Here is a 22,063-nt window from a genome sequence, read left to right on the forward strand (position 1 = left end):
GATTACTTGTAGCAGCACTGAGTCAGATTTGGTGGCTTCACTGATCTCTTGGAGTCTTAGTGCCGGGGGCACACACCTTGTGTCACAATGCTGATGTATTCTTCTGTGGCATTCAAGCTGTTGTGATTGTCGTTGGTAGGAGTGGGTTGATGACCAGGACAGAAAATCAGCTGGGTTCATAGCCCTTGGTCGGTAGATTACTTCCATGTGGTAGTATCACAGCTGGATGTCCCAGCGCTAGATCTGTGGGGGATTGTGCTATGCTGTGGAATAGGTTGACACGTGGCTGAGGATCCGTGACCACTTGGAATGGCCTGCTGCTAAGGTATAGATAAAAATAGCCACACACTCACATGATAGCTAATGCTTCTCTCTCAATTTGGGAGTATTGGTTCTCAGTAGGCCTTAGAGATTTGCTTGCAAAAGCTAGAGGTGCCTGCTTTCCTGGTCTCACCTCTTGAGCAAGTACAACTCTCAGGCTTACTGGGCAGGCATAAACCAGGAGTTCAGTCTGTCTCTTAGGGTTGAGGTAGGCCATTATTTGTTTACTGAGTAAGGCTTCTTTCACTTTTCAGAATGACTCTTCCTCTTTCAGGACCCACTGCCAGGGGGCATATGCTTTCATCAGGGCATGTAGGGGCTCAGCAATGGTTGCAAGGTTTGGGATGAACTGGCCACAATAGGCAGCCATGCCCATGAAGTTTCATACCTCTGAGACTGTTGTCGGTGCTGCGGCTTGTGAGATGGCATGTGACTTGTTGGGGTCAACCTGTACTCCTTGTTGGTTGCAGACATATCCGAAGAACTCAACAGAGTTCTGAAAGAAAGAACATGTTTGTCTGTGGAGGGTAACTCCGTGTTCTGACGGTCCCATTAGTGCTGCTAGTAGGTGTCTATGATGTTCTTCACTGTTTTCAGAGTGGATGAGGATATTGTCACTCACATTCATGAATCCCTGTAGGCCTGACCGTGTCTCTCTGATGGCATTTTGGCAGACTTCTGTAGCTGAGGATATCCCAAAGTTCAATCGCTTATATCTATGCAATCCTAGATACTTTGAGAAGTAGGTTATATAACAGCTTTCTTCTACAAGTAGTAACTGGTGGTATCCTGCGTTAAGGTTCAGCTTAGAAAACCAACTCAACCAGTTCAAGTCAGCAATGATGTCGTCCATCATCAGCATAATGTGCCATTCCTGTTTGACGGCATGATTGGGAAGTTGCAGGTCAATAAAGAGATGTATCTTGCCTGGATGCTTTGGCTTCTCAGCGATAAACATCGAGGACACCCATGGTGTCGGGCCGGATACCTGTTCGATCACTCCAAGGCTTTTGAGTTTGTTGAATTCCTCTTCTACCAGCTTTCTCAGGTGGAAAGGCACACCGATGTGGCGGAGGGCTATAGGCTTCACAGATTTGTTGATGTGTAGCTTGATCAGTGAGACTTTCAGACACCGAAGCCCTTGGAATAAGTTCAGTAACTGGTTTATTAGGTCATCCTTCTGGATTGCTTTCACGTGTGGCTTTCTGCTGTGTGGCTGCCAATCACGGTATCTACTTCTTTGCCAATTATGTGGACGGTTGCCGTGACCTCATGATCCTCAGATCTTATTTGTGCCATTATTTTTTAACAGGAGTAGGGATTAGCTTCCATACGTGAATATTCAGGTATTTATTGATGCCAGTGGTGGTCTTAGTCGGAGGCACTGATACTGGTGGATACCAATTACTTTGGCTGATGCCCCTATGTCAATGAGCACCTTGACACTGGATCCTGGAATGTCATCAATGCAGGTTCGTTGAGGCCATCTGTGTCATTTAAGGTAATTTGTGAGCGAGATGAGGAATACTTCCTCCTCCTCATCTGGCGAGGAGCCTTCTAGCCGGTGTTGATGGCGTGGTGGTAGCTTGGCTTAGGATAAGTCCCCTTAATGTATTGTTCTTACAGTCCTGGAAGAGCTGAACCCTTACTTCGTGAGGCTGATCATCAGCTGTACATGTAGTGGCCAGTTCATGCAGTTGTGTGTAGACAATATCCATTGACTATCCGTCTCATGGCTAGGCCTGGCGGCGCTTAAAGCATTCAAAATTGGGGTCCAGCTGTGGGTCGAAATGTGCATTGAGTGCCTTGACTGCAGCGTCATTGTCGGTCGCAGCTCCTGTATTCTGGAGGTGCACAAACAATCTATGGATCTTTTTGCCAGCATAATGGAGTAGGAATGATCATTTTATGGCTCCATCAGACTCACAGGTCACTTTAAAGTAGTTCTCTAACCTCCCTATCCACCTTCTCCAGTGCGGGGATACTGTGGCTGGATCACCTAGCTCGCTGAAAGGCAGCAGTGCACCGGCTAGGGCAAGTTGCGGGGCAGGCTGGTCTTGAGACACCCATGATGGTGGTGCTGCATTAGTGGCATATTCATCTGCCATTGTCTCATCGTCTGGCATGTGCTGCCTTTGAACGTAAGCAGGTGAGAGGCACTGGTCCCTCTGTTTTTTGGTTTTTCTGTGACTGTTCACTGCCTCAATCACACTCCTTATCGTCTTCCTTTCTCTTTTGAATTATTTTACCCTTTACTTATTTCTTGATTTTTTTGTTATTGTCTATTATAGTTTATTTACATTGCGCAAGTAATTCACTATTTTGTGTACACATTGCTTTGTTTTATACATTTTTTCCTCTTGTACAGCAATGGTGCCTGTCTCCAGAGACAGCAAGCTTTCTGGGCAAATAGTCCCAGGCATGCATAGAGGCACCGTGGAGGAAGGACCACTGGTCACTCCTTTCATTGTGTGGAGGGCCTGGCAGTGATGAGGCAAACATCAAGGGCTGCAGCTCCAAAGTGCTACGTGATGTGGACAGAGCGATGAAGACCCCAGGTATGTTGTTATGTTTTGTAATGGATCCCAAAACAGGCCAGGGTACTCACCTAACCTTTCACCGTAGCCGCCTGGATAAAAAGCAGCTGCCTGAAACTCAACTCAGAGAAGACTGAGGTCCTCATCATCTGACCCTCCACCTCCGCCTGGGACAACACCTGGTGGCCCTCCGCCCTCGGGATTCCGCCTATCCCCGACAGACCACACACGGAACCTCTGCATCTTCCTCAACTCCTCCCTCACCATGACCCGCCAGATTAACTCCATCACCTCCACCAGCTTCAACTGCCTTCGGATCCTCCGCAAGACCTTCAAATTGATAACCCCAGAATGCAGAAAAAGCATCACCCACGCTCTCATAACCAGCAGACTGGACTACGGCAACACTCTCAATGCCGGAATCAACAAAACCCTTCTCCACCAGCTCCAACCCATCCTGAACGCTGCAGCTAGACTCATCCTCGGAACCCCTATGTGACCTCCACTGGCTCCCCATCGAGAAGAGAATACCCTTCAAACTGCTCACCTATGCCTACAAATCACTCCACAACATCTGACCTAAATACCTCAATGAGAGAGTCTCCTTCCAAGTACCCAAGAGGAACCTTCGTTCTGCAGACCTCGCACTTGCAGAAACACCCAGCATCCGCAGAACCAGAGCAGGCGGAAGAGCTTTCTTCTACATCGCAGCCAAAGCCTCGAACGAGCTTCCTGTCAACATCAGACGCTCCCCAAACCTCCACACCTTCAGGAAGAACCTTAAGACCTGGCTTTTTGACTAATCCTGAGCTGCTCCCCCACCCCATCGCATTGAGACCCTCACGGGTGAGTAGCGCGCTTTATAAATCCCTGATTGATTGATTGACCTACATTTCCCTGCCATTGTACTACATAACGGTTTTTGGTATTGATCTTTTACCTAGGTAAGGTGCTGCATAAATGTTGTGTGGTTTTCCCAGAAAACTAGCCTCATTTACTATGCATGAGGATTCTCAGAAGCACAGCAGGATTACCATCTTCTGTCTAATAACTATGTATAAGGGTCATCCCTTCGTCATCCTTGACCAACATGACACAGCAAGGTAGAACCCCTGAGGGTAACTTTCAGGTAGATATACACCATATCTTTGTTGGGGCAGGTAGAGGAGAAAGACTTTGATGCTGACACACTGACGCAAGACGCTGAGGGTCCTGCACGCAGGCAACATGCAGTGGTCTGACATCCCTCGGGGGGTGTCCATCTTGAGAACAAGATGGGGTCCTTCATTCTCTCACACCAGGTAACAGGCTGGGCTTCATCCTAGGGAGATTCTTGGCTCTACACCTACATACTGTTAGGTACACTTAGGTACATCTGGTTAGGGTTGCATCGTTAGAGTACTCAAAAGCCTCAACTCATGGGTGGTCCTGAAAAGGTTAAGACCAAGCAAGCACCTGATTCTCCTTCCAAGAAGAAATGGGACAGTAAGAAACAAAAGAATAGATCACAATCAAGGGGTGGGTCTCCTTAACAGGTGTCCTCCGAATGGAGGTACAACCATAGGAATTGTGATAACATTAAAAAGCCTGACAGGTATCAGGATACTGGCACACGTTCCTTTAGTTCCTTTCAAGGTTCATCAAAGGGAAGGATGGTCAGAACCCAGACAAGAAGAACGAACAAAGTCCAGAGATACAGACCATACTTCGGATTATAATATCAAAAAAGAAGATACATAAAAATCAAAACCTCAATTAAAAAATAAGAAGGTAGCTGGCCTTAAAGAAAGAAATGCCATGGATACTGAGGACTCAACTTCTGAACGGGGAATGAGCTCTTATGATGCTAGACAGCGCAGCTGAAGTAACAATGGCTCACTAGAACCTGATGGAATTTCTGGTGACAGCGGCGTTGAATGAACATATCACAGTGGAGACACCTGATAGTAGGGTAAGTGTCCCACATTGGTTACATGAGATAACACTCCAAATGGAATTGGACAAACCCAGAAAAATTAAAGGTCACTTTTGGCAGAACCTTACTTATGGCTATAACATCCTTTTGGCTGAAAAAGATTGGCCGCCTGAGATAGTTATAGAGTGCTCAAAGGGAGAAAATGTAATTTTACCAGCTTTGTCCGATCTCATTCCAGTATCACTAAAACATTTATAAGCGCAGGAGTGGGCGATAGCACTTGCTCCAGCATTATATCGCAATCATGTAGGGTGGAATACTGAGTCACTTTACCATGTAATCCCAGTAAAAACAACTCCAACTCTACAGAGACAGTGCCCAATAAACAAAGAAGCAAAGCAACAAGTCAGGGAGATCTTAGATCAACTTGAATACCAGGGTGTAATAGAGAATTTCACCTCTTCAATGAATAATCCTCAGCTTCCCATAATGAAGTCTGACAATTCATACCATCTAGTTTTAGATAACAGACATTTGATCGCATGCACAAATACATTTGCAATACAGAATGCATACAGTGCTGCCTTAATGAATAAAATAGTGTGGAAAAAATACAAAACAACACTAGATATCTCAAATGGATTTTATATGCCAAAATATAGCACCCGAAAGCAGATATTTGACAGCAATTCTCAGCCCTCGGCTGTCAGAATCAATTCTGTTGACTGCCCCAAGGGTAGAAGAAGAGCCCCGGGTAGTTCTCAGCTAGGGTAACAGAGTTACTTCAGAATTTTGATGAGGAGGCATTGTCCTATGTAGATGATATTTATCTGACGGATGATGATTTATTGGATCATTTAAACAGGGTGAGCAACATACATTTGAGATTCGCCCCGAGGGCTACAAATTCAAATTTAAAAAGTCTGAAATAGCCCACCTCAATGTCCTATTTTTGGGATACCAGATATCAAGTGAAGGAAAAAGCCTAGCAGCTAACTATTTAGAAAAATGTGCGCTGCTCCAACCTCCAAAAACTCTGAAAAATGTACAATCCATATTGAGATTCCTACATTGTGGTAGGACATACATTTTAGATTACACAGAAAAAGTAAATCCTTTCTACAATCTAATCAGACCTGATTTTTCAATGAGAAATTGGACACAGGAACACACGGATGTCCTTCGTTCCTTACAAACTGATATGATAGCTTCCAAACACCCACACACACATGTAAAGACTACAAATTTGGTGATCCGTGTCTTCACGGGCCAATCTGGGTACACCTACCTAACCTTCAATGAAGGCGAAACAGTACCTATAGCATACAAATCAAACTTGTACACAAACGCTGAAATGTGTTTTGCTTCTACAGAAAAATGTTGACAGGAGTACAGACTGCTGTACTGAGAGAAAGATCACTGGCATAGGAGAAAGTGGAAACAAATAATTGCTGTAACTCCAGTACCAGCATTTGAGGCTGTTAGAAAGGCAAGTGTTCCGAATCCAAAAGCTTTACATCTGTGATTGATACAATGGGCTTTTTCCCTCACTGTAACAAATGTAGACTACACATTTGATTCTACACTAAAAACACAAGCATTTCTGCAGTATAAACAAGAATATTCTCTCCCGAATGAAATAATGCCTCTAAATCAGTATGAATACGTTATTTACACTGATGATTCAGCTCAGCCTGCCATAGGATGTAAACAGCAATACAGCCCAGCTTGTGCGATTGTAAAAGGACGTATACAGGAAGACAAGTTCTATCCCAGCAGTACGAAGATACAGTCTCTGGGAGACTGCATGGCACAGCTGGCAGAATTGAAATCCCTATTACTGGCACTAATACAAGCAGATCGGGAATTCCCCCACACTTATACTGTGCAATTCATCTTACTGTGTCCAATCTTACAATGAATATCTTCACTACTGGGGTCAGGCTGGGTTTAAAGACTCATAAGGTTGCATAATAAAGCACAAATTGCCTTGGGAACAAGTGGCAGAGCTGAAAAAAGACTTGCCAAGAGCTCATGTGATACACACGCTGAGTCATTAACTTGATGGCGTTCACGTTGAAGGAAAATCATTGGCTGATGAAGCCGCCAAGGTGACAGTGCAAACTGCTGCCGTGTTTGCAATCACTTGTTCTAGCACGAGAATAGATGGAAGCACAATGATAGCTGTCATTGCTTCATGCAAAATTAGCCCAGCCTTACCAAAAAGCTTTCCACTCAAGTACTTCTACAAGTTAGCTGCAAAAAATATTCAGTATGCTCAAATTCCAGGAGGAGGGGCTAGAGTAATACTAAACATGGACTGCAGATTAGGTTTAATTCTAGCTGCACACAAGGGTCTGGGTTCTGCACATGCAGAGATTACCACAACAGTTTCTCTACTGAAACAATGCTATTGGTGTCTAGGTTTAACAAAACAGACAAAAGCATTTGTCCTTAAGTGCGACATCTGTCAGCAGATGAAGGGTTTTAACGAAGTACAACCAGCACAAACACCATTACTAATATCAGACAGACCTCTCGCTTGTGTCTATTTGGACACTGCGGCTCCTTAAAATCTCATGGTGCTTACAAGTACATCTTGAAGACAGGTGATACATGCTTTAGATTCCTGTGGGTTTGGCCTCAGCGTTCGGCTGACGCTCAAACTGTTATAAAGATTTGCGAGTCTTCATAGGGACATATGCAGTTGGCACATTACATTCTGACCGTGGCCCGCGTTTACCTCTAGGGCTTACAAGGAAGCCATGGGAAGTTTGGGTATTGCACTGTGGTGCTCCTCTCTGTACCGTCCAGAGGGAAATTCCATAGTGGAGAGGAAAACTGGGGCTTAAAGCAATCTTTAACAGGTAGTTGGGTCAATCAGCTATATGGGGTCCAGAGGGCACTTAATAACATGCCTCCCTAGGAGGTATCACCCCTTAAGACATCCTATTTGGGACAAGAATGTGGGTACCTGACCTCGATTGTGGCAGTACAGTGGTGGATGAAAAATCATTTGACATCAATAGACGTTTGGCTGTTTTACAGGAACTCAATGAATTCCAAGCACAACAAAGCAATGTCCAAGTAAAATGCACCACCACTGGGAAAGCGAAATCAGTCACGGCAAGACCTGCCTGGATCCCAAAAGTCAGGGATCTGGTCAGAGAAAAAAATGTGGACAAGAAAGAATTTGGGCTATCATACAGAATGCCTGTACCTGTCCTGGCTGTCGAAGGAACTAGAACAGTACTTCTCCTGCCCCTTGCTGACAAGAAAGAAAATAGATTTGTCTCCATTGTTCTGATGAAACAACACTATCTGGCTGATACTGAATGGCAGGCCATGTGGGCTCCTGGGTAGCGCCAATCTCCTCTCGCGGTAAACAACCTGTACAACGAAACTTTTACAACGCACTACCATTACAACGCGGTCATTACAACGCAAACTATTACAAAGCATTGCGCTGGGGGCGCTCTAGGATAGGGAATAGGTTAATTTACTATCCAATAACCTTCCCTAGTGTCCACGGGGACTGGAGTTGGAATAGTAAATTATACTATTCACTATCCAACACCCAAAAGCACTATGCGTTGTAAGGGATTGCGATGTAAAAACCGCGTTGTAAAGGCAGGCGTTGTAATAGCCTGCGTTGTAACATCATACATCCTCCTCTCGCTACCATACAGGAGGTTCAGACAGACAGACTGATAACATTTGAAGAGTCTTCTATACGTAGTAATGGAGTTACCATCAATGAAATGGAACTCATTCCTATTGAAAGTGAACATCAAAATACAAATAAAACACATATATCAATTTGACCTACCACCGACATCTACATCAACATGCCTCTACAAGAGACATATGCCAGTTCAACAAAACTTGCTGAGCTACCAAAGATAGATCGATCTGCATCTGACTACTTCATAGATTTAAACACATTTTCTCTGGATCCAAGTGAACCTGAGTGACCGCCAGCTCCAGTGTCCCACAAAAAACAACTTCATGATTTTTATATTTTTCTGAAAAAGACATACCTAGTTTCACCATGTTTACAGCTCTGGATAATCACTGAAATACTGTTCCTGCTCTTCTGGATAGGTTTAGTGACTGTCTTTTGCTTGATCGTGAATGGGCACTATCTCCCAGAAGGCTCTGCAGTAACAGATGTGAACTTGGCACTGAAACCTCATACGTCATCTCATCGTGAACCGAGAGACATGTCCTATGTGAACATTACAGCAGTTTCGGTTCCTGATGGAATAGTTTGGGATAGAGCTTTATATGATGTATTTGGTCCCACTGATCTTTTAAAAATACTATATGTATTACAAATTTCTTTAAATGATATCATCATCTCCAGTACATACTCTGATGATCGGGATTTGAAACTGTTAATAATATGTTGTCTGATTTAGAACTGTCTGTAGCAGTTTACGAAAAATGAAATGTTTGATGACTCGTCTGATTTTGAGGGCATGCACTGCTACCAACATTATGGTCATCACTTACTCTATTAAACAAGTGCACCACATAATGTTTTCAGACATCACCAATGGGAACATTGCCCAACCATACCGAAAGGTAGTTCACAAATGTTTGTGCAAATGTTTGCACATTTTTCTGGGTTTAATACATCAGATCCACGCTCATATTCTTATAAGCTTGCACCTACATCTGCAAAGAAAATTATGCTCACTAACACGAAACAGATATGCTCTGAATCCTTTATTGCCCAACTGTCTGAACAGGGTTTCGACTGATGGAAAAACACTATAGACATAAAATCTGTACTAAGGACTGGCAGGTACAGTAAACGGAGGCACTATTTAGAGCATGCCTCATACCACAGCAGATTATTTTCCTGAACGACACTGTGCAACAGACTTCCTGTCTTGGGTTAGCCCAGATTAAGGACTTCAACACACCTCGTATTCCCTCGCTTTCGCACTTGGATGGATTGCAAAATTATACAGAAAACAGTGAGGGTACATTCGATGACATCATGGATGGTGTTTCATACAACTAAACAGACTCCAATTGGAAGGGATGCTTAGTTTTGCCTTTCGACACAAAGAGGTGTCAAACAAGATTCAAAGGTACCACCGAAGGGTTTAGTATCCTTATCCCATCTTATGATATGTACAGCGAGAACATCCCGAGGTGGTAACATCATACAGTGTTGGGAAGTTATGCCTGGATTAGCTAAGAACCTCAACACTGTCACAGGTGAAACAACACTTGTCCCTACTCCCAGATGACATGGATCTTAGTGATATTTTACTAGGTCCCCGAAAGCCATGTCAGAAACACTTCTTAAATGCTGTTTATAATGAAATTTGGAAAATCTCTCAAAAGGAAGCTGCGGAGAGATTACGTGAAATTGACAGAGTTGACTTAGAAAAGGCTTTGGCTGTGGTTGACAATGGTATGACCACACTGGCGTCCTGTATTTATTCACTGGGCAACATTTTATCTTCTGCTATAGACATAATGGAACAGGATTTGTCCATCTTACAACACAGATAATCACAACTACGTTCTATTGTGTCATTAAGCTGGACACTGCAATCACTGCGCTCTGGTAATGTGCCCTGGTGATGTATCACAGAACGTCTCTGTTCTCTGCATATAATTTGACTGAAAAGCAATCAACAATGCCACAAAGGGATGCAAAATATGCAATGCTACGCCTTGAAAAATTAGACCAATTACCTTTCACCGTGGCAGTCACCATCCACAGAATAGTTAACTCATGGCCATATAACAACTTTCCAGTTTCGATATTGACTAGAACATCAGCAGGTAGGCAGGTATGAAGCAATGGGTAGGTAATTCATCCATGAATCTTGGGAATTACTGTATAGATTTAGAACTAGGAATGTGGGCACTGAAGTGTTTCTCAGCCGTACAGACTGGGAGAATTCTTTGAGTGGATCTCTCATTTGCCAGGATATTATGCTTCACAGGGCCTGTAATGGCTCAGTTGCAAACTTGTCCTGTCATTTGAAATGGTCCCCAGCTGCCGTGGTTAATCCAGTGTTTCTGGCTGCTCTTGAATTAGAGTACTTAATGCTGAATAATCATGGTTGTTGTGGGATGCTTCCAGGCATCACATATCTTGTCACTGTAAGTTCTAGGGTTACTTGTTGTATGCAAGGATTGTTTCCACTGACCCACACAGTCAGTGAGGCACCATTATGGCCTTCGTTTAATAATTTCCTTTTATTTAGTTTGATACTCTGAGACGAATAGATGCCATGCTTTTATAGAGGCTACTGGTAAGAAACCTGTGTAAGTACAGGCACAAATGTGTGAAGTGTGAGGGAAAACATGTAGTGGTTCAATGCTTTAGAGAGCAGGTGGGATACACACACACCGGCCAAGGGAGAGGGAAAGGGAAAGGGAGAGGGGATGCACAATAGCCTAGTTACAATGGCTTTTACACCACATAAAGTTGACAATTTGATGTGGTGGTTTTTATTTTACCCAAACAGAGAAGAGGTAATGTTGCTAGAATGGGATTTACAGGAGGGTTTTATGTTAGGGTACCAAGGCCCGAGTATTCAGAGCTTGGCTGACAATCTGAAATCTGCTAGAGAATTGCCACAGATTGTTAGTGAGAAACTGGCTAAAGAGGTGGCAGAGGAGAGAATGGCAGGTCATTTTGATCATTTGCCATTTAATACCTTAATTCCTTCACCCATTGGTGTAGTACCCAAGAAATTTTGAATGGCTCATCATATCTCATGGCCGAAAATTTTCTCGGTGAATGCTTTTATTGCAAAGGATGACAGTATGGTTCAATTTGCATCAGTAGTGGCGATGGAGTTGGTGAGAGCATTTGGCATTGTCAAAATGTGATAGAAAGTCAGCCTTCGGGCTTTTGCCAGTTCACCCTCGGGCTTTTGCCAGTTCACCCTTCTGGATTTTGCATTGCTGGATATAATGGCTATTCATACATAGACAAGGCATTACCGATGGGTTGCGCTATATTCGCAGATTTTTTGCGATTTTTAGTACCTTTTTTACCGTGGTGCTTTTCAGTTAGGTCAGGGCACGAGATGGCGACTTCCTTTTTCATGAAAAGCAATGGTCAGGAGATTGTGGCATGGGTTTACATGCGATCCAGGGGATTGCGAACGAACTTGAGGTACCTCTGGCTCCTAAAAAGATAGAAGGGCCACACCCCAAATTTTCTTTTCTTGGGGATTGAATTAGACACAGTGGAGATGGAGGCAAGACTTCTTGCACACAAGACTGATTGGATTGTTGACTGAGGCTATAGCAGCGACTAAGCTTTCCCTAAGCCAGGTACGTTGCTTAGTCACGCGCAGACACACACTCCTGGAAATTATCCAAGGTGGGTAACTAGAGGCTATGGGGCCTCAAGGGTAAGCTGGCATGCAAATACAATGTTTTGACTCAAAGGAGCCTCCCGAGATTTAATTTTCCAATTATATATCCCTCATGGTACTACTCAACATGGTAACTGTTGTCGGGCATAAACAAAGATGTCGTGAGATGTGCTCATGCACCACCAAGTGTCATGCTTCATCATAGGACAAATCACGCTCTCCAAAAACCCAGTTTGATAGAGAGCAGGCCTTCACCTGTAGTCAGGGAAGCACTTCTGTCTCAGACCGGAACCGTGATCTAGATAAACTTAAAAGCAATGTGACATCCTTAACAGTCTGTTATATTTACTAGGAATTATACTTGGTAATAAAACAAATCCTGGAGAAAATGGGAATTAGTATCCCATCACCAGTGTACAGTCATCATGTTTCTGCCTGGTGGCTCATTTGAGTCTCTGGCATTTCTCGGACTGAAACACGGGATTGTGGTATGGCAGATATACACTAGCTTTGCCACAGCTAACAAAAAGGGTGACCTGTGTCAACCTCTTCTATATCTGGCCATAAGTACCCCACTATAGGGTAATCTGGCCCCCGTGGAGGAAAGGTTCAGGAACCCCTGGAGTCACACTTTTGTCAGGGTGATTTCCTCTAGATAAACCTGATCACTCCTTCTCCTTCCTCCCTCATATTGTTTTTTTGTTTATGTAGATCACAGGTCCATTCTTAGATAGAAGTGCCTCCCTGACTCCAGGTGAAGGTCCACACTCCATCAAATTGGGTTTTTGGAGTGCCTGGGTTGTCCTATGATGAAACATTATATCAGGTGGTGTGTGAGGACATCTTGTCACATTTTTGTGCATTCCCAACAACGGTTACCATGTTGAATAGAATCATGAGGGATATATAGGGCCCGATTACGAGTTAGGCAGTGTGACGTTGGGTCCGCCCACCGCCATACTGCCAAACCTTTGGTGAGGCTGCCTGCCAGATTAGTTGATTCCTCCTGTCTGGCAGGTTTTTATTTTGGCATCCCCATTTCGGTGTGTCAAAAAAACATGCACCATAGAGGGAATGGCAAAAACAGTTCCTGCACGGCATGAACTTGTGTGTTGGACCCCCTTTATTTCCTCTCCACCAGCATTTTCATGGAGGAGGAACCGCCATGAATTCCATGGCAGAGAGGAAAAACCCTATACGCTTGGCAGGACTGCTGAGGTCCCACCAAGCAAACGGATGTCTGTGCACCATCACAGCACCACCAGGGAATGGCGGTTCCCTGGCGGCTGAAGTGGGGCTGTGAAGGCCCCACTGCCCATCTCATAATAGGGTGTTAGGGAGTCCATAGACTGCCAGACTCGTGATCAGGCCATAATTGGATAAATACATCTCTTGTGGTTCTTTTGTGTCAAAGCAAGGTTTACTTAGTCATTTAAACGTTGCATGTAACGTAGTCAGAGCAGGCAGAGACTTTTGTAGAAGGTTGGGTTTTGTGATGTCTGGAGCTACACTGCTGCATCATAGAATCAGGATTTCAGCATCAGTAAAGGCAGTGAACTCAGCTCCGCTGGCGGAGCTGGCAAAGGTTTCCCAGCACCATGCTCTGCTTCGAAAAGTTTGGAAAAAAACAGTATCCCAGGGAATAGAGTTAACAGTGCCAGCCCTTTCTGTGACTATTTTCTGAGTGCAGGATGAGGCATCGTGTCCCTCAGAACAAGCAAGCCCCTGACTAGAGTCCATCTGCCAAATGGCATCAGCAGCAGTAAGCAACAAAGTTAGTTACCTTGTCAAGAGCGTCAGTTTACCTGACTCCTGTTAGACCTGGCACCCTTGGCATGGTTTTCCCCTGTCTGCCTCCTGTATATTTGCTGTGTGCTGGACTTTGTTTTTGCTGTATAGATGCTTTGGGCTCTTTGCCTCTGCTGATCAGCGCCAAAGTGCAAGTGCTCCCTATGTAAATTGTGCATATGGATTGGTGTTTCTATGATTGGCTTTTTTAATTTACTACTAAGTCCCTAGAAGCAGTGCACTGTGTTTGCCCAGGTCCTGTAAATCAAATGTTTCTAGTGGGCCTGCACCACTGATTGTGCCACCCACACAAGCAGCATTTCAAAGGGTTCTCAGACCTGCCACTGCAGTGTCTGCGCGCAGTCTCTACTGTCAAGTAAACCTGCCAAGTGCACCCACTTGCCATGCCTTAAATTCCTGTTTATTACATGTGAGTCACCCCTAAGGTTATCCCCTGGCAGGGTGCAGTGTATGTGAAAGGTAGGACATGTACTAGTGTGTGTAACAGGTCCTGATAGCAAAAAAACATGTATTGAATTTTTTACTATGGAACGGCTATCTGACCCATAGGATAGAATGGGGAATACTTTGTAACATCTTACAAGTATATCTTCCCATTGGGACACAATTGAAAGATGGAGTTTGGTATACCTGAACTCAGAATATAAAAATGCATCTTTTAGTAAAGAGTATTTTTATAGTGTGTTTACTTGCTTAGCCATCCGGTGTGCCTCTTGTGGTTTGTGGATTGACTGTCCGGCTTTGGAGTGACAGGTGCTGGGGTTGTGCATTCACTGTAGACAGCCAACTCGGGGGGTTGAGGTGTGTCCTGTGTTACTTGGATGAGTCAGGGCTGGGCTGGATAGACCTAGGCTGCATTTAGAGTAGTGGGAGGAGATTTACTAGCACCTGAATGGGCCTGAATGGGCCTGGTCTGCCTTACATAATGCTGTCGCCACCTACTGCTGGGAAACTGGACCAGGAAGGACAGAACTATTTTTGACTGAGTCTCTCTGCCACAAGAGAACAACGAGAAATTGAGTATAAATATTGGGGCCCAGGCCCCAGAACTTTAGAATACTTCTGGTGTCAAGTGGACCCTCTCCCAAGGAGAAGAGCTGGGAAATCTGTGTGTTGGCCTACAATGGCTGTTTCTGCCAAGGAGAGGACAAATATGTTGCTGTGTGCTGTGTAATGCTACTTCAAGAAGACCTCCAGCTCCCCTAAACTCCCTGGGAGGTCTGACCTACCAAGAGGTGGCTGTTCCTGCGTTGGGCCTCCGGAGGTTGTTTCGGCTGCTGGGAACTGGAAAAGGAGAAGCAACTAAAGAATCATGATGCATTCTCAAGCGTTTCTGACGTAGGACCACTATGCAGGAAGAATTTCCACATTTCGCCACCATGCTGCTGAAGAAACCGACTCAGTGCCTGCCCGCGGCTGGATTCTCATGTTATGATCTACGAAGTCCGAGATCATCGCACTGACTCCGATGCAGGCCCTGCTGTGCGACTGCAAGGACCGACCCATGTGTGGAACTGAGCTGTAGAGATCGATGCAGCGCCGTTGCCGCTGCTGAATCGAGTGCCGACGCCTCCCCAAATCCCCTTGCATCGCACTGGGGCACCAAGTCTACAACAACGCTGGGGCCGCACTAAGAAACCAACTTATCACCTCCCCGCACAGTAAGAAACTGATGCATCACCTCCTCTTCAGTAAGGAAGCAATGCATCACCTCTCTTGTGTGGCAGTGAGGAACCAACACATCACCTTCCCTGGAGCAAGGAACTGACACATCACCTTCCCTGTGTATATGGAACAGACGCATCACCTTCCCTGCAGATGTTTTTGCTTATGATTTTGACACATCCAAGGTACTTTGTGTTGAAACGGATACACCTATAGTTTGCTATGGACAGAACAGTTTTTACCTTTTAAAAGTTATATCTTCACAACTGTTTGTTGGATTTTTTACATTTTGGTCTTGTTTGGTTTGGATGAAGATTACTTATTTTTCTAAACTGGTGTGGTGTCTATTTGTAGTGTTGTCAATGTATTACTGTATGTGTGCACAAATGCTTTAAACACTACCTCTGAGATAAGAATGCCTGCTCTTGCCAAGCTACAAAGGGGTTGAGCAGGGGTTGTCTAAGGGTGTAACTCCTTACCCTGACTAGAAGCAAGGGTCCCTACTTAGACAAAGGTGCTAACCATTGCCAATGAGAGAACCCCATTTCCAACAACTCCACAGGGGCAAACTAGCAGCTTCAGACTGAGGTACGAGCGATGGATGGAAAGCCATCCGGCCCATACCTTGTTCATAAAGCGTCATTTCCTGTTCCCCTCCCGGCATTTACCGCTGAGACTTCCGCCAAATCCTTTACTCCAGCTTGCAGTGCTACACCTTCACCAGAAACCAGGGTATTGCGACTGCCAATCTGTGCCCAATGCGCACTCCTCGGCTATGCTCCAGAAGCTCCCTCTTTTGTGGCACTTCTACGTCCCAGGCTGGGCTCTCACTTCTGGCTAGGAGTATCTTATTGCAGGCCCATGGCGTCCCCGTGCCGGTGTATGCACTGTGAAGTAAGAACCAACTCGTGGAGCTGGAAGACGGGTAGAGAATGGCTCACAGCCAGCTGGGGTAACTATTTGCATGCATTGACACTCTGGAACTAATGTGAAATCAGATAAGGAATGTAGGCTTTCTCTAGGTTGTTGTTGAAACCTGGCATTGCAATTGTGTGATGAAAGATGAGCTAATTGAGAATGAACAAACATAATTCCCCATCTCTTTGCAAGTTTATTACTATGCTTGACGCTGTTATGTTGTACTTAAAAGGTAATTCTGTCCCAGTAAAAGCTATCAAACTTGTGCACATGTGCTTGTTTTGTTAGTATGAGAGTCCTGTCGAAAGTTCTTACCGTTCACCGAAAGTACAACTGTGCTGGGAAGTGTTGATACAGTGCACAAGTGTTGCACGAGTGTTTATGCACCTTATTCCTGGACAGACTTGTACCTGTCTCACAAGTTTGTTTTCTGTTCATAAGGGCGGAGCCGAACTCCGCGGAATTCCACTGAGTTTTTATGCATCTTCGCGGAATTCCACGTGGTGCAACTCCGCTTGCTCCGCCCACTCTTAGTTTTACCCTTTTTTAGGAAGGAAGTTGGTGCTCTGAAAAGTGGCCTAAAAATGGATTGAAGAAGGGAGAAGTATTGTTTTTAAAGAATGTTTTTCCCTGTTGGTAGCTATTGCTCTCTGGTGCAGAAATTGGCAAACAAGACAGTTACTTTCAAAGTTGACAATCAGACAGTGGTAGCTTTGGTGAATGGGCAGAGGGCAAAAGTGAAGACGCTCCTGAAGCTTTTGCAGTGTTTCATGCTTGGTTGTTTAATGTACAATATTGTCTTTAGAGCTAGACATGTGCCAGGTATGAATAATAACATTGCAGATGCATTGTTTCGTTCACAGTGGCAGAGATCCTGTGGTTTGGCATCCGGAGCAGACACAATGAAGACCGAGATACTGGAAGAGATTTGGGAAACTGAAGTTTGTTCGAAAATTTGCTGGCACATTCGCCCAGGTCTGCATAGAGACACGCTTGGGATGAGTTTTTGTTGGGTGGAGTGGTTAGGGCAGGATGGGCTGCAGAGACATTGACTTAAGCAGGAAGGACGGTGTTCATGTCAACATTAGGAAGGGCTTGTCAGTCTCCACCATTGCAGGAAAACTATCAGGAATATTTTTTTATGGGAAGTTCTTTTGGGGTTATTTTATGAACACACTGTAGTGGAACTAGGAAAGAAAATTCGACATGGATGGCAAAAAGAAATCTTCTCATGATTGAGAGATTGATTTTATTAGTAAAAAAACTGACTAGGTTCTGTTTTATTGTTTTTAAATTTTACTCTTTAAATTGGCAATGTAATGGTTTTTTTTGGAGCCTTCAGAAAATCTGAATTGGTAGGAACACAAGGAGTGAAAGGTTTGGACACTAAGGATGTTGAGGTACAAGGAGATGAGTTGGTTTTAACATTGCATAGATCAAAGAAGGGCCAATTGGGAAGAGGCAGGCTGATCATGACGAAGAGCACTGGAAGAGTTGTGTGCCCGGTGGGGGTATGGGTGGATTTCAGATGGGCAGGTGGGGCAGAAGAGGACAGAGTGTTCAGCCACCAGGATGGGTTGGCATTGAGGGCAACACAGATACTGGGTGTGATGAGGAAGATTTCTGCTAGTCAAGGTGAAATGGCAGAGAATTTTGGTACAATCTCCTTTAGAATTGGAGCAGCATCAGAGGCGAATAAGTCAGGTTTTTCACTAAAACAAATTATGAGTTTGGGAAGATGGTCTTCAGATTGTTGGTTTGCCATCAACACGGCGCATCACCGATGTTTTCATTGCATCCCCGACTTTGCATGGCTCTAAACTGATGCATCCCTTCCATCCTAAGAATCAACGACAATGCATCGCCTCCTCTGCTCCACGGATTGGGTCTTTATCGATGAAGCAAACAAGGTGATTTTCAGTGGGACAAGGTTGTCCTCTGTATATGGCCTGGGGTCCATCGCTGTCGGCCTGAACTTTTGCATTTGACCTGGTCTAGCGCAACCAGATAACCTTGGTTGGTGCTTTATGCTTTTAAGGTCTATATTTTGGTTTAATCTTTAAAATTTCGGAACTTCAGTTATACTTATTTGATTTTTTTTGTTTTGGTCTTATTTTGTTCATTAAATTAAGCTCTATTTCCATAGCCAGGTGTGGTGTTTTTAATGTTTTACTGTTTTAAGTGTTTCCCAAATACTTTACAGATTGCCTCTTAAGTTAAGCCTGACTGCTCTGTGCCATGCTGCCAGAGGATGAGCACAGGTTATTTTAAAGTGTTTCCGACTTACCCTGAGTAGGATTCTGGTTCCTGCTTGGACAAGGTGCATTCCTCTGCCAATCAGAAACTCTTTTTAAAGGTAGCCATATTTCCTTGATGCCCTTAGTATGGAGGCTGAGAGAAATCGCCAGTGATGAGATAGGTTGGGGAGGGAAGGATGTGTATGGGTTGCTATCAAGTCATTGTGTGCAAACTGGGCTAAGTGCCAGGTGGGTTTCACTTCCATGCTGTTGTACCAACAGTGAAAACAATGAAAAGATGGAAGTCAGAAACATGATGGAGGACACTTATAGGATGACCTTCATTTGACATTTGAAGTACATGCTGGAAAGAGGAATTGGGGGTAGATGTGCTTCATAGTAAGACTAATGGAATGTTTTAGTCTGCCTTGCTTAATGCATTAAATGCATTTTACTTTGCTCCAGCAACATATTATCACACCACAACGCAGATGTAAATGTGCATACTGTAACTCTGGCATGCATAGTTGGGAATTTTGGCAAATTACTCTAACTTGTGGCTATTCACTGTTATAGGAATTAGCCATGCGAGTAATTAGTACAACTATATGAGGGGATTTTATGGAATTCCATGATAATTCAATGGAATTTCACCTTACATGAATATTAAGTCGAGTTACACATAAATATCATAAAATGCAGCATTCGTCGGCAGTACCTTGTATTCAACAATGGATGAGAGGACACACTTAGGTCCACAATAGATCACATCCAGAGAGTCGTTGCATTATTTGACATCACTAATGTTGCAGGAGACCCTATGGCCTAGTTCTGTTAGACTCAGAAAAAGCCTTTGATAGGGTCTCCTGGTAATATCAATGGATTACTTTGTCTAGGATTGGGATCGGGGATGGCTTTATCCAAGCAATTAAGAGACTATATGTCAAACCATCAGCGGCTGGGATGGTGAATGGCATACTCTCAAAAGAGTTTCCAATCTCCCATGGTACCAGGCAGGGATGCCCCTGCTCCCTTTTCTTGTTTGCGATATATATTGATCCATTTATTTGCAGACTGGAAAACAATGGACAAATACCAGTAGTATTGTCACAGAACTGGGCTACCAAGACCTTGGCCTATGCAGACAATATTGTTCTGGTGAAGGCAGACCCAAACTCTACCAGAATGGCAATTGAAGAAGATGCTGAACGCTTTGGGCATGCCTCTGGATATGAACTCAATCAAGGTAAGACACAGGTTGTGATTAATGACAAGATCAAGATGACTGATAAACGGGTGGTAGAAAAGGCCACATACCTAGGTATTAGCATATCCTCCAGGTTAGACAATGTGGTCAAGCATAATATGGAACTCGTAATGGGTAGTATCAAAAAAGACCTCCAACGGCTCAATAACCTGCATTTATACATTGGAGGAAGGTGTAATGTTATAAAAATACTCTTCTTTCTGAGAATCCTATATCTTTTTAGAGCTATTGCTCTGGAATTCATGGCGCAGTGGCTTAAAGCAATAGAGCATACATTCTACCGATTTATTTGGGCTTATTCACGACCACAGCGTGCACTCAAATTTCTTACCCTACCTAGGGACTGGGGGGACTGGCTCTCCCGAACTTGAAATGATATTATTGGGCAGCTACACTAATTTATAGCCAAGAGTTACTTCAGAAAAAAACAGACACTATATGAACCGATAAAATCCCCTCCCCCTTTGAACTTTTGTTGGGGCCTGAGATAAGTGACTGTTTATGGGGTCAACTACATGACAGCTACTATAAAGAAGTCTGGTTTAAAGCCCTCTTTAATGCTTTTAAAGTATGGAGTGCCACATGGAGAGTATTAGGAATTGGGAGACTATCTTTTTATACACCGTTAGATAATAATTATACTCTCCCGGAGGTTTTTAGAAAATCTTGTATGGGAAAATGGAAGAGGGCTGGAATTGAATGGATCGGTTGCTTCTTCTTCCCCACTGGTTTCCGATCTTTCGAAGAACTGAAAAATGATTTTTCTTTCAACTGCCGAGAATTTTCAATTTCTTCAGATTAGGGATTTTCTTTTATGGAAAGAAGGTGAGGGGCTTAAATTTGAGAAGGTGGAAACCATCGAAAGAATAATCCAAGACAAGTTCCATTGGGGAGATATGCATGCTTATAAATGTAGCCTCGCCAGATGATTTGGATAAATATTCCCAGAAATGGCAGGCGAAAGTAGGGGTATCAGATGGGACTTTTATGTACGCTTTTGAGCTATTGCAATCTGTTTTCATGTCTGCTAGTCTACAAGCACAGTTTCATAAAACTTGTTTTTTCTTGTACTATACACCTGAAAAAATTGCAAAACAGGTGGGCAGAAAGGGAACTTTTTGTCCTTGATGTGCACTTTATAATGCAGATAGTGTCCATAGTTTTGCATCATGTAATGTTCTGTAAGAACTAATTAAAGATATATCAGATGTTTGATCAGAAGTTTTAAAAACTGAAATAATATTGTTTTCTCCCACCTATGACTGATCGATCAGTAATCGTGGGCCTAGGTCTCAGGGCCTGCTTGACTACATATTCGCGAGTTGAGTTTGATGTGGAGTTCAGAATGAGCAATTCTATTAATAAGGATGACATTTGATTTTTATCAATGAACGCATCGATTTCCATATTAACCCCTTCGTTGCTAGGCCTTTTCCCCTCCTGTGCTAAGCCTTTTTTGGCTATTTGGGATCGTGCGCCCTTAGGACCCTGTAACTTTTTGACCACATAAGGTATCCACGCCAAATTTGCATCCTTTTCTCCCAATATCATGGGAATTATAAATGTACCCAGGGTTTGTGGATTCCCTTGGAGGGGTCCCAGAAATTAACCAAATTACAGTAAATTGTATTGTTTTTTTCAGAAAAATGTGAAAAATGTGGTACAAACGAAAGCCTCTGGCTTTTTCCCTGCAAATGTTATCAAAAAAGGGTTTGTGGGGCTGAAATCACCATTTTCGCAGATTTTAGGGAATTACAGTCTTTTTTCAGAGAACCAACATTTTTTACACAGTTTTGGCATTTTTCTGGGACATAGCCTATTTTTGCTTTTTTTAGTGCTTTCAACCTCCTTCCAGTTAATGGTAAAAATGAGTATGAAAGCAATAATGGACCCTGGAAAGCTGTACATTTTAGAAAAGTAGACAAAATTCTGAATTCAGAAAGGGGTCATTTGTGTAGATCCATCAAGCTTTCTTCATGGAAGCTAACAGTTAAATATTGGAAAAATTGAAAATTAGTTGAAAAAACAGCCTT

This window comes from Lissotriton helveticus, chromosome 4_1 (genome assembly GCF_964261635.1).
Source record: "Lissotriton helveticus chromosome 4_1, aLisHel1.1, whole genome shotgun sequence".
Taxonomy (NCBI): Eukaryota; Metazoa; Chordata; class Amphibia; order Caudata; family Salamandridae; genus Lissotriton; species Lissotriton helveticus.